At 46.1% G+C, this 12400-nt stretch overlaps 1 long non-coding RNA gene across 1 annotated transcript; it reads left to right on the top strand.

Annotated features, from left to right (window-relative positions):
- The first annotated feature begins 1797 nt into the window (after positions 1-1797).
- On the top strand, positions 1798-5169 carry LOC307156706. Its single transcript, XR_013820782.1, has 5 exons — positions 1798-1941; positions 2178-2205; positions 2361-2417; positions 2514-2606; positions 4863-5169. It is a non-coding gene; the product is annotated as an uncharacterized lncRNA (long non-coding RNA).
- Positions 5170-12400: the final 7231 nt, after the last annotated feature.

The raw sequence follows: 12400 nt of genomic DNA on the forward strand, positions 1-12400 counted from the left end.
TTGGGTGAGAAAAAACACTGACATTATGGATTCGGATGGCAATAAAATCACAGACTTACCCCTGTAAATATTTAAAATACCATACGAACCCATGAGAAACAGTTAGCATCTACTTACAACTTAACTGACAGTATGCTTTCACTGGCCTTTAAGCGCTCCGCGGACGGCGCGCCGGCTATTAAACCTATTAAACTATTAAATGGTTTGCCAGCTGATGTACCTTTAATTGTTGTTAGATTTTTAATTATATTATCCAGTGTAATGACAATTTTATTCTTAGCTTTAGTCCTAACTGCTTTTTCTCAATGTTTTTCACTCTGTTACAGGTTGCCAGGTTTTTCACTCTGTTACAGGTTGCCAGGAAGAATCCTTCTCTTCATACTTTTTGATCCCTTTTCTCCTGGAGTTTTTCTGGTGTCATTAAAATGTCTTAACTTGAATTGTGTCTGTTCATTATACTAGAGACAGTTACACACAAAATTAAGAAGATATTTTTTTATTTAAGAAGTAACTCCAGGGCTGTATATATGTACATAGACATTGAGGGGGACAAGTCCTATAATTATATGTCAATAATAACAAAAGTATGTCAATAGTTAGAAATGGCCAAACTGGAAATTCATTATTTTTCAAATAGTTTTTAGGATGGCAAAAAAGGTTTAAAAGTTACATTTTAGGCTGGTCTACCTTACAGCGACCATCCAAATAGATAGCCAATCAAATCATAGAAGGCGGGGTTTACTGTTCACAGAAGCAGAGCATGTATTCCATCAGTTTAACGTTGAAAGAGTGCGAGGTAAGATGGAAGTGTAAAACTATTCCACTTTTTTTCTTGAATATGGCCATTTTGAGGGATGAAAGTTGCATGTGTTCAGTATCAAAGCTATTTTATCAATTTAAGTCTCAGGGCAATGTTGACTACAGTTAATGTGCTGCTGAGTGAGTGTTGCAGCGCGATCTCCGCTCTCTCTGTGTGTGTGTGTGTGTGTGTGTGTGTGCGCGCGCGCGCGTGTTCGTAAGTGCGTGCGTCAATGAAAGCAGCGCATGGTGTCTAATGTAAGGAGTAGCCCGAAAGGTCCGACCTATATAAATAAAGGTCCTATAAAACCCATGCAGAGCTGCCAAAAGATTTACAGCTTTGCATCGTTCAAACATCGGCCGGAGATCATTTGCGATCAAAGGCCGACGTCGAGGCGACATATTGCCGATGAGCAAACGATCTCTGAGCGACATCGTGCCGATGGAACTTTGCACATCGGGCCAACGTCGGCCCGACGTACGTGTGCTATCTGGGTACAGTATAGTATTGGTTTCTCGCATATATGGACAACATTAATTATAAAAATGTGACATACATATTTGTTTTCAACATATTTAATAAATGTATGTAAACATACACTGTAACCCTTTACTGTAAATTTACAACGAATTTCTTACAGAATTGTACTGTATTTCCATAATACAGTATTAAGTTGTATCTTTTACAGAACAGCTGTAAATATACAGCATATTTCTGTTTTCGTCCTGATAAATTCGTTACCATCATACTGACTGAAAAGGCATTGCATTGTGGGATTGATTTCTTTCGCGCTCAATTCAGTTCAAATGTGACGCGTCATGCGAGCAGACAGTAACGTTAGGCAGCTACAACAGGCAAACTCGTTTTGTCAGCGGGATTCAACTGAACAAATAATCATTCCTGTTATCAAGATAAACAATGTCTGCGAACCTGTGAGCAATTTTAAAGCTTTTTTGAGGTTCGGTTCGGTTCGTGTTTCAAACATTAGTTGTCTGTGACGCAGCAGAAAATGGACGACGTTAACGGTAGCAGCTACCTGAAGACGGATGGAAGAATTTGTCATTGAATAATCTAACCTGCGCGTGACGATAAGTGGGATTTAGAGTTTGAGAAGATGGAGAATTGTTCAACTGAGTGATACGGTAAGCCAATATATACGTTTTTTTTTTTTTTTTTTTTTCGTTCACATTTCTACATTGTTTTCACGTATTTGGTTTGATTTTGCGAACGCGGTTTACTACCGTGGCCGCGCAAGCAATTCACTGACTCTGTTCCACCTGTTTACCAAGTAACGTTAACTTCAACATTTCATATAATAGGCAACCTTTACCATGCTATTTGCATGACGTGCATTTGATATATATTTTTTTCGTTTTAGGCTTTGTAATCTGATGGCCATTGTTAATGTAAGTGCTTTTAAGTAGTGTTACAGTATAGTCTATGTGGTAAAAAAAAAAAATGCTGTCAAATTCTGTCAGTTCTGTGATCGTGCTTTTGAATCGTTGTCAGAATTTTGCTAGCACATGAAAATCCATGTTCCTAATGCTGTTTTCAAATGTAGTAGGCCTATTCCTGATTGCCATCCCATGGTCCTACAACTACTCCCTAATTCAAAGAAGTTAGACGGTGTTATCCTTCAAGCAGATAAGTAGAGATTATTCAGCAAATCTCATTAATTTGTAATATGTTTTATGTTTTGGTTCTGTAGATCAAGGTTGTGCTGTCCTTTTTAAAAATTGTTTCAGGAATTTGCATCGCTGATGTCCAGCAATCTACATTTGCCAGAAAGTCCACGACTTATTTCCTGGTATGTAAACATTAAAGGGGTAGATGAAACCTAAAATGAAAAGCCATCATTTACTCACCCCACTGCAAAATATGTTTTTCTTAATTAGTGTTTTTATTTTGTTTCCAGTCCAGATATCTACAATTCTTACATGAAGAAGCATTTAATAGACACGTAAAAATTGTCTTGTTTTCTGAAAGAATAAGTCAAAATTAAGTGAGTTTATGCTTAAAACAAACAAAATTATATGCCAGTGCATTTTAGCATTCTAACCAATTTAAAATTTTAGTTGAAAAATTTAATTCATAGAACTATGAATAGACAACTACATCGAACCACAGTGGAACCCACAGTAGTTATTTTAATTATTAATATTATTATTTTATTTTTTTATTTTTTTAGTCCATTACAGGTCAATCTCTAAGCAACCAGTGCTGGATATTAAGTTTGGAAGGTCAAGGTGTGGTACCAGGAAGAGGCAGCACCTTGAATTTGTTCAGAGGTTAGTCATTGGCATATTTGCCATTCATACCGTAAAACTTCAAATAATAGCCCAGGCTTCTATTTACCCAAATCGCCGAACTGCACCGGCTTGTATTTGAGACAGGCGTCTATAAGAGACAGGCCTTTAATTTAGTGTTGAGATGTTCAAGCATGACAGTAGGAGGTTACCACATTATATTATGTTTTCTTTATAATTAATTCGAATGTGTTTAACAAATCATTTAATGTAAGAAATGTCTTTGCAATGGACAGCAATGGGCAGAACACAAGTTACCGCTAAAATCCATCGAGCATGAACTTGAGCATATGAAATGTATTTTGCCCGAAACACATCAACAAGAAAGAATGAAGGCTACCCTGTAAAACAACTGCAATCATGTGATAGAAAATCACTCTATTCATCACTATCATCATCCCCGCGATCCTCAATTACAAGTTCATTGGCGAATTCCTCCTCCACGTCGCTCTCCTCCACTTCTCCCTCTCCAACCTCCGCTAACTCTGCCTTGCTTGCACTAACAGCTCCCGCCCAGATGCGCACGGCTCTCCCTCTTTGAAACAATGGATAAGGTGATCCTCGCTTCCATCAGAAGCTACTGTCAGGCCACATAACTAAGGATAACATCCCGAAGTTAATGAAATATATTATCTACTCTTTCTCCCTCACACACACGTGCGCGCGAATAGTGATGAGTCATTCATGAACGGTTGCGTCTGTCACGTGAAATCTAATCAAAACATGGAACAGACGATCTGATGGGTTTTAGAAGATCATATACAACCCGATACTAAAAAACAGACCAGGCCTCTATTTGAGACCGGCCTTTATTTACCCAAACCTGTCGTCACACCAGGCGTTTAAAAGAGACAGGCGTCTATTTGGGACTCGGCTATTATTTGAAGTTTTACGGTATATATATATATATATATATATATATATATTAGACTGAATTGTGTCACTAACCTTGACTTGACAGTATTTATTATGTTGACTACTGGTATGAACAATATGGCCCTGGTTTCCATACAGGGCTTAGCTTAAGCCAGGTCTAGGCCTTAATAAAATTAGGGTATTTAAGCAGCTTTTATAATAATGTATAATTTAAAAAAAAAACATTACTGGTGTGCATCTTGAGATAAAACAGTGGCAGTCATATATTTTATCAGATCAGATTTCATCAAAAATATCTTCATTTGTGTCCCGAAGATGAACAAAAGTCTTGAGGGTGAGTAATAATGACAGAATTTAAATTTTTGGGTGCAAACATGCATTTTAGTCTGGTAAATCATGTTGTCATATATGCAATAAACATTGCAAGGCTTGCAATTAAGTTAAATTATTTCTGTCACAAAGGTTTGGGCTGGATTCTGGCAGTGTGTGCTCTATATAAACGGAGAGTCTAAAGACTGCCTTTCCACTGATACTCTGATGGCACCGGATGAGGGCATGATATTGTTAATGAGCTGGGTGATGAGTAGACAAAAGTTGTAGAATAAAACTTTAAATCTGGCAACCCCACTTCCAAAAATTTAGTTAGTTGACAGTGTGCATGTAAACAGACACATTGAGTTGATGTATTTTACCAGGGCAGAAAAAATATCAGTTATTGATCACAACATCCAACATTGCATTTTTTTTCCCACAACATCCAACATTGCGTTATTTTTTTTTTCATGTTGTTCAGTTTTAGACAGCTTTTGTGCTGTCTCTCTTTGTCAAAATATATACACTCAGTTAATAATATTTAATTGTTGTTTTTTTCTGCCTTTTAGACGCTTTCTTGACATCAATCCTGAACGTGGATCAAAAACAAAGAAAGGACAAGTAACTTCAAAGAAAACTGGCCAAGTTGTGCAAAACAAGAACACCACTGTAAGCCTACAGGTGTCCTCACTTCTGCGAAACCTTGCAGACTTTGAATGGGATTTCGTTTGCACTTTTATGGACTTCAAAAAAGAAATAGCATTTCACTGTCGTTATAAAGCTTGGAAGAGCCAGGACATTTTTTAATAGAACTCTGATTGTATTCGTCTGAAAGAATAATGTCATATACACCTAGGATGACTTGAGGGTGAGTAAATCATGTGCTAATTTAAATTTTTGGGTGAACTATTCCTTTAATTAAGTGCTAACTGTTACCTGTTTGTTGTTAAGTGTTAAAATTGCATTTTATGTTTAAAAAGTAATTCAGCTTTTGTTGTTTTCTTTTTCCTAGTGTGACTACTCTTATGAAACCTTAAAGTATAATATTTTAATTATGTAATAATAAAAGCAGTATTCCCTGTAAAAATACAATTTATTGCTGTCGACAAGTTTAATAATGTAAAATGTGGTATATACTGTATTTGGTAATGACAGTGGAGTACTGTAAATGCTGTTTACTGTAGTAGTGTTGTAAAAATACAGTATGTGGATGGCAACCCAGCTGCCAGTATTTAACTGTAAATTTACAGTGAAAAGTTTTACAGTGTACATGCATGCGATACTGATGCATTTTTAAAGCTGTGGCATATGGTTATGGTACTTTGTGGATGTATTGAATTGTAAAATGATGTATTGTATGTAAAATGACAAAGAAAACACTGCATTATTGTATTAAAATACTATATTATTTAAAATACTATATTTGGTATTCACACAATAGACAAAATCTCCAACTATAGGCATTTAATTTCAAGGCATTCAGATATAAGATTTGTATCCCTAATATATGTGAAAGTATGTACTATAGAAATAAGTACATATATGCATGTATACATATATGCGTCATATATGCATGTATACATATATGCGTCATATGTATACATATATGCGTCATATATGCATGTATACATATATGCGTCATATATGCATGTATACAGATATGCGTCATATATGCATGTATACATATATGCGTCATATATGCATGTATACATATATGCGTCTTACATATATTTCACATTTATGTGCATATACGGGAAAATATATGGCACTTACATGAAAACGGCCATTTTTGATATATTTTGAAATATATGTTCCCTTTCGTGGTCACTCCGAGTTACGTCGGATGACGACGATTGGGGTTTCGCTTAGAAAGCCTCTCACCTTCGAGTATATAAAACGAGCCAATGGCAATGAAATGCCATGGGTCTGCGGAATTTGCATAGCGTATCTCTGCCCACCGCAGGGGGTATATAAGGAAGTACGCTGCAACATGCAGATATGTTTTCGCTGAGGAGCCAAGTTCAGTACTTCACTCCACAAGCCTTTTGAGTGTCATCTCAAATCTCTTCGAGACGAGCGGCTCTTCAGTGTGTTGGTGTGACGGCGCTTTCCAGCGAGATCGCATTTCCTGCTGCTGATTTGTGCAGTAATCTGCCGACAGTGAGTGTGTTTCTCCCTGGGCGCTTCAGCACTCTGCTGAGCTTTTCTACTCTCTAAAAGAGCTGCACGCGGCACGTATTTTTCAAGACGGTTCGCCCGTGTATTTTCTGGATGTGTGTGCGTGAGTCATCTGCCTAACGGTCGCGAGCGCTGTTTTGCGTGTTGGGCTTAATCACGCTCGGCAGCGCTCGTTGATGAGTCATGTTTTCATTGCGGGAACATGACCATCGCGATGTTTATAGATCAAGACTCAATGATCTCCATGTGAGTAGAGTCCCCTCTGCCACACCCAAATTTATCTCTTCCTCGAGAAGGGATACTTTGGCTGGTGGCCAGGGTGATCTGAGGGTTTGGTGTGGCACAACAACCGACGAGTCAATTCCTCGGGCCACACCCCCCTCCACATCGCAGACCATGCACTCACAGCATCACAAGGCGGGCTTGATTCCTCTGGAAATGAAGTTTCGACTGCGTTGCCTCCCACGGGAGTGCCATCGTTGCCGGGACCGATCCAGAGCTGTCAGCCATGCTTTCCCGGGCAGCTGAAAGCATCGGCTGGAGTGGCCCCGCCCTCCCCCCGAGCGCTGTAAGCTTCTCCCGGACATGCATCAGGACGCCTGCGCTGCGCGAGACTCCACGTGACTTTCGTGGCCCGCGGGTGTCCTCCGCCTTCGCTGCTTTCGATCGCACGGCGATCATGGTCTGCATGTTCCCTGTCACTATCGTGGCACGGTCATGCAGTGCTGTGTGTCGCCTGCGCCTTCGATGCAGTGCTGTCCCGGGAGTTCTGTCGAACCGGCCGCAGTGGAACGCTAGTCCTTCCCTGGCCAACCCTGGCAGAACGCGGAAATTCTAACCACGCCCCTATGCTGGGACGCTATGCCTCCCATGCCCGGCCTGGTTTGTTCCGCCACGCACACTGCCGACCTCGCTCAGGCGACATCAGCACCTGCGTGATCCTGGGTCAGGTGATGTCCACTAGTGTGGTCCAGACATGGGCTTAGCCAGGTTGATGTGGGGGTGTCTGAGAGTTCATTTTCTAAGCTCCCCCATGTCCCGGGCTGGGCTCTTTGGCGGTGTGGCTTCGACCACCTGAAGTAGACTCGGGTCCTGCACCGATGGTCATCCATCCGTGTGGTCTCCTTAGTCTGCTTCCCGCCAAGGCCCCCTCCATGCAGTTGCTCCCCTCGGGTCTTCACCGGCCCTGAGCAGGAGCAAGTCGCAGGAGGGCGGCGCTGCCCGTCTCCGCCCCTTAGACTGCCACGCCAGCCTAAGCAGCACTCTTGAGACGGGCAGCCTAGTCGGCGGTGTGGTTGAGGATTGCGCCCAACAGTCTTCGATCACTCTATAAGCAGGCGCAGGACCTTCTGCACCGACGGTCATCTGTCCGTGCGGTCTCCTTAGCCTGCTTCCCGCCGACACCGCCCCTCTGCGTTCCTCCCCTCGAGCCTTCACTGGCCCACAGCAGAGGAGGTCGCAGGAGGGTAGCTCCGCCTGTCTCCGCCCCTTAGCTGGCTAAACGCCATGCTAAGCAGCACTTCTGAGACGGGCAGCTTGGGGTTAGGGCTCAGTTCTTCTCAGGAGCTGGTAGCAGGGCCACTCCTTTCCCCGGTGGAGGGCCGGGGGGAAATTCTTGTTTCAAGAACAGATGTCCCTTCCTCCAAGCCCCAAGAGGCTGTGGATGACAGCACGCGCCGCCCACGGGCCACGCTCCTCTCATCTCCCTCTGTCGCCAGACCCCTGCCAGAGCACGCCCCCGTGGGACGCGCGCCTTCCCCTGGCCTCCTCTGGCAGGATGCGGTTATGACCGTGCCCCCGCACAGGGCCGCTATGCCACCCTCGCCGGTGCCGGTCATTCCGCCTCGCTGCCCCACCGACGGTGCGTCTGTGGTTCGTATGACCCCTCTGGTGCACTTTCTGGAGGCCTGGCTAGAGCTTCCCAGACTGTCCCGCTGGGTCGCGAGAACCATCAGATTCGGCTACGCGATTCAGTTCGCGATATCTCCTCCCCGCTTCAGGGGAGTCCGCTTCACTATGGTCGGTGGCAATGCCCCTGTCATGAGAGCGGAGGTCGCCACCCTACTGGCGAAGGGTGCGATCGAGATTGTCCCTCCAGCCGAGATGAAGTCCGGCTTCTACAGCCCTTACTTCATTGTGCCCAAGAAGTCCGGTGGGTTACGGCCAATCCTCGACCTGCGCGTCTTGAACCGCTCCCTTCACAGGCTGCCGTTGAAGATGCTAACGGCCAGACACATCCTCCAGTGTGTGCGGCCGCAGGATTGGTTTGCAGCGATCGACCTGAAGGACGCCTACTTTCATATCTTCATTTTACCTCGACACAGACCGTTTCTTCGGTTTGCTTTCGAGGGGAGGGCATACCAGTATGCGGTTCTCCCTTTCGGGCTAGCCCTGTCTCCTCGCGTCTTTACGAAGGTCGTCGAGGCAGCCCTTGTTCCCCTCCGGGAACACGGGGTTCGCATCCTGAACTATCTCGACGACTGGCTGATCCTAGCTCACTCTCGAGACCAGGTTTGCGAACACAGGGACCTAGTGCTCCAGCACCTAGCTCGTCTGGGCCTTCGGGTCAACTGGGAGAAGAGCAAACTCTGCCCTGTGCAGAGGATCTCTTTTCTCGGTATGGAGATCGACTCGGTCGCCATGTGCGCGCAGCTTACGAGCGAGCGCGCGCAGTCACTGCTGACTTGTCTTCGTCAGTTCGAGGGCAAGAGTGCGGTTCCACTGAAACTTTTTCAGAGGCTCCTGGGGCATATGGCATCCGCTGCCGCAGTAACGCCGCTCGGATTGCTTCATATGAGACCGCTTCAGCTTTGGCTTCGCGATCGAGTCCCGAGGTGGGCATGGCAACACGGCACGCTCCGAGTCCCAGTGACTCCAGCCTGCCGTCAGACCTTCACCCCGTGGACAAACCTCAATTTTCTACGGGCCGGAGTGCCCTTAGAACGAGTTTCCCGGCATGTTGTTGTATCAACAGATGCCTCCTCCACGGGCTGGGGCGCCATGTGCAATGGTCATGCTGCCGCGGGCTCCTGGACAGGACCCCAGCGCCTTTGGCATGTCAATTGCCTCGAGTTGCTGGCTGTACGTCTCGCCCTGCACCGCTTCCATGCGCTGCTCAGGGGTCAGCACGTACTAGTCCGATCAGACAATACCGCGACAGTAGCGTACATCAACCATCAGGGTGGTCTACGCTCCCGCCGTATGTCGCAACTCGCTCACCACCTCCTCATATGGAGTCAGAAGCATCTGAGGTCGCTTCGAGCCATTTATATCCCGGGACACCTGAACCAAGCGGCCGACGAGCTGTCTCGAGTTCGGCCTCTCGCTGGAGAATGGCGACTCCATCCCCAGACGGTCCAGCTGATTTGGGATCAGTTCGGCAACGCACAGGTAGATCTGTTTGCCTCCCACGACTCATCCCACTGCGACCTGTATTATTCCCTGACCGAGGGCACGCTCGGCACGGATGCACTGGCGCACAGCTGGCCGCGGGGCCTACGCAAGTATGCGTTTCCCCCAGTGAGCCTTCTTGCGCAGACCTTGCGCAAGATCAGGGAGGACGAGGAGCAGGTCATTTTGGTTGCCCCGTATTGGCACAACCGGACCTGGTTCTCCGAACTAGTACTCCTTGCGACAGCACCTCCCTGGCCAATTCCTCTGAGGAAGGACCTCCTTTCTCAGGGACGGGGCACCCTTTGGCACCCTCGTCCCGATCTTTGGAACCTCCACATGTGGCTCCTGGACGGGACGAGGCAGGTTTGAGTACCCTACCACCAGCGGTGGTGGCTACCATCACTTCCGCTAGAGCATCGTCCACGAGACATGCCTATGCGTTGAAGTAGAACCTCTTCGTCAACTGGTGTTCTTCTAAACATCAAGAACCCACGAAATGCCCGATCAGTGTCGTCCTTTCCTTCCTGCAAGAGGGGTTGGAGCGAAGGCTGTCTCCCTCCACCCTGAAAGTGTATGTTGCCGCCATTGCCGCACATCACGAAGCAGTTGATGGTAAGTCTCTGGGGAAGCACGACCTGATCGTCAGGTTCCTGAGGGGAGCGAGAATCCTCGTCGTCCTCCCCTCGTACCCTCTTGGGACCTCTCAGTGGTTTTAACTGCCCTGCAGAGTGCTCCGTTTGAGCCTTTGCAATCAGTAGAGCTTAAGTTCCTGTCTATGAAGACAGCGCTCCTGGTTGCATTGGCCTCCATTAAGAGGGTAGGGGACCTGCAGGCATTTTCGGTTGACGAAGCGTGCCTGGAATTCGGGCCGGCTAACTCTCACGTGATCCTGAGACCCCGGCTTGGATACGTGCCCAAGGTTCCTACCACACCCTTTCGAGACCAGGTAGTGAACCTGCAAGTGCTGCCCTTGGAGGAGGCAGACCCAGCCTTGGCACTGCTCTGCCCAGTACGCGCCCTTCGTGCTTACGTAGACAGAACGCGGTGTTTCAGGACCTCAGACCAGCTCTTTGTCTGTTATGGTGGGAAGCTGAAGGGAAAGGCTCTCTCAAAGCAAAGGTTGTCTCACTGGATAGTGGATACCATTGCTTTGGCATACCAACAGCAAGGTCGTCAATGCCCCCTTGGTTTGAAAGCCCACTCCACTCGTAGTGTGGCTTCCTCTTGGACTCTAGCGCATGGCGCCTCGCTAACAGACATTTGTAGAGCTGCAGGCTGGGCGACACCCAACACATTCGCGAGATTCTATAATCTCCGAGTAGAGCCAGTTTCTTCTCATGTACTCGCTTCAACCAGCCGGTACTAGATTCTGCTCAGGTGTCTTCGCTTGCTCGCCATTCCTCTCCACGGACGAGATACGTGCGATTATCTTCTCAGGTGAGTCTGATAAGCTCTGAGTTCCTCCAGCACTGGTTACGTCAACGCCTGACTTATGCCATTCTGCCATAACGCAGCTTTTGCGCTTGACTAGGTGCCTCCATGTGCATGGTCCCCCCTCTGGGCGACCCCCACATGTGTATTCCACTGTAAGTCTCTTTGTGAGCGTGTGTCTTTCCCTTGGCAAGCCACCTTGCCACCCCTGGGGTTGAAATATTCCACCTGCGGCTGGACACCTCAGTGATACCCCATATGCATCCCTCTGGGTCATATGTGTCTCTCAAGTCCCCCCCCCCCCCCCTTAATGGTTGGGCGTAATTGCATATTTCTCCTGAGATATGCTTCCCAGTGTACCTTGGTATTCCTGTGTTAGGTAGGACTCCTTCGTTCGTGCTAGTCTCACAACAGGGAGCTCAGACTTACGCAGGGCACTGGATGACAGCCGAGGTGGCGTGATTAGACTGGAACCCCAATCGTCGTCATCCGACGTAACTCGGAGTGACCACGAAAGGGAACGTCTCGGTTACGTCTTCCTGCCACTTACGCTGTATCGCTGAAAAACGCCTGAGTTCAGTCTCGGCTCCTCAGCGAAGACATATCTGCATGTTGCAGCGTACTTCCTTATATACCCCCTGCGGTGGGCGGAGATACACTATGCAAATTCCGCAGACCCATGGCATTTCATTGCCATTGGCTCGTTTTATATACTCGAAGGTGAGAGGCTTTCTAAGCGAAACCCCAATCGTCGTCATCCGACGTAACGTCTCCGTTCCCTACTCAGGGAACGAGGGTTACATCCGTAACCGAGACGTTTCATATATGTATATGTGTTTTACATATATGAATTTTGCATATATTCTCATATATGCAGCAGACATACATGGGCACTAACATTATATATGTAATTTACATATATTGACATATATTACATTTCTGTATGGGAGAAAATCAGCAAATTCTTTGATAAAGTGTTTATGGTGGCCTGTATACAGTAGCCAGCACAAATGTTAAACGTGATTTATCATTTACACTAGATAGTGTTACATTTAGCAACAACACTTCAAAATAATTATATTTAAAACAAGACTTCTCAGTAATT

Source organism: Squalius cephalus, assembly GCF_949319135.1.
Source record: "Squalius cephalus genome assembly, chromosome: 4".
Classification (NCBI taxonomy): domain Eukaryota; kingdom Metazoa; phylum Chordata; class Actinopteri; order Cypriniformes; family Leuciscidae; genus Squalius; species Squalius cephalus.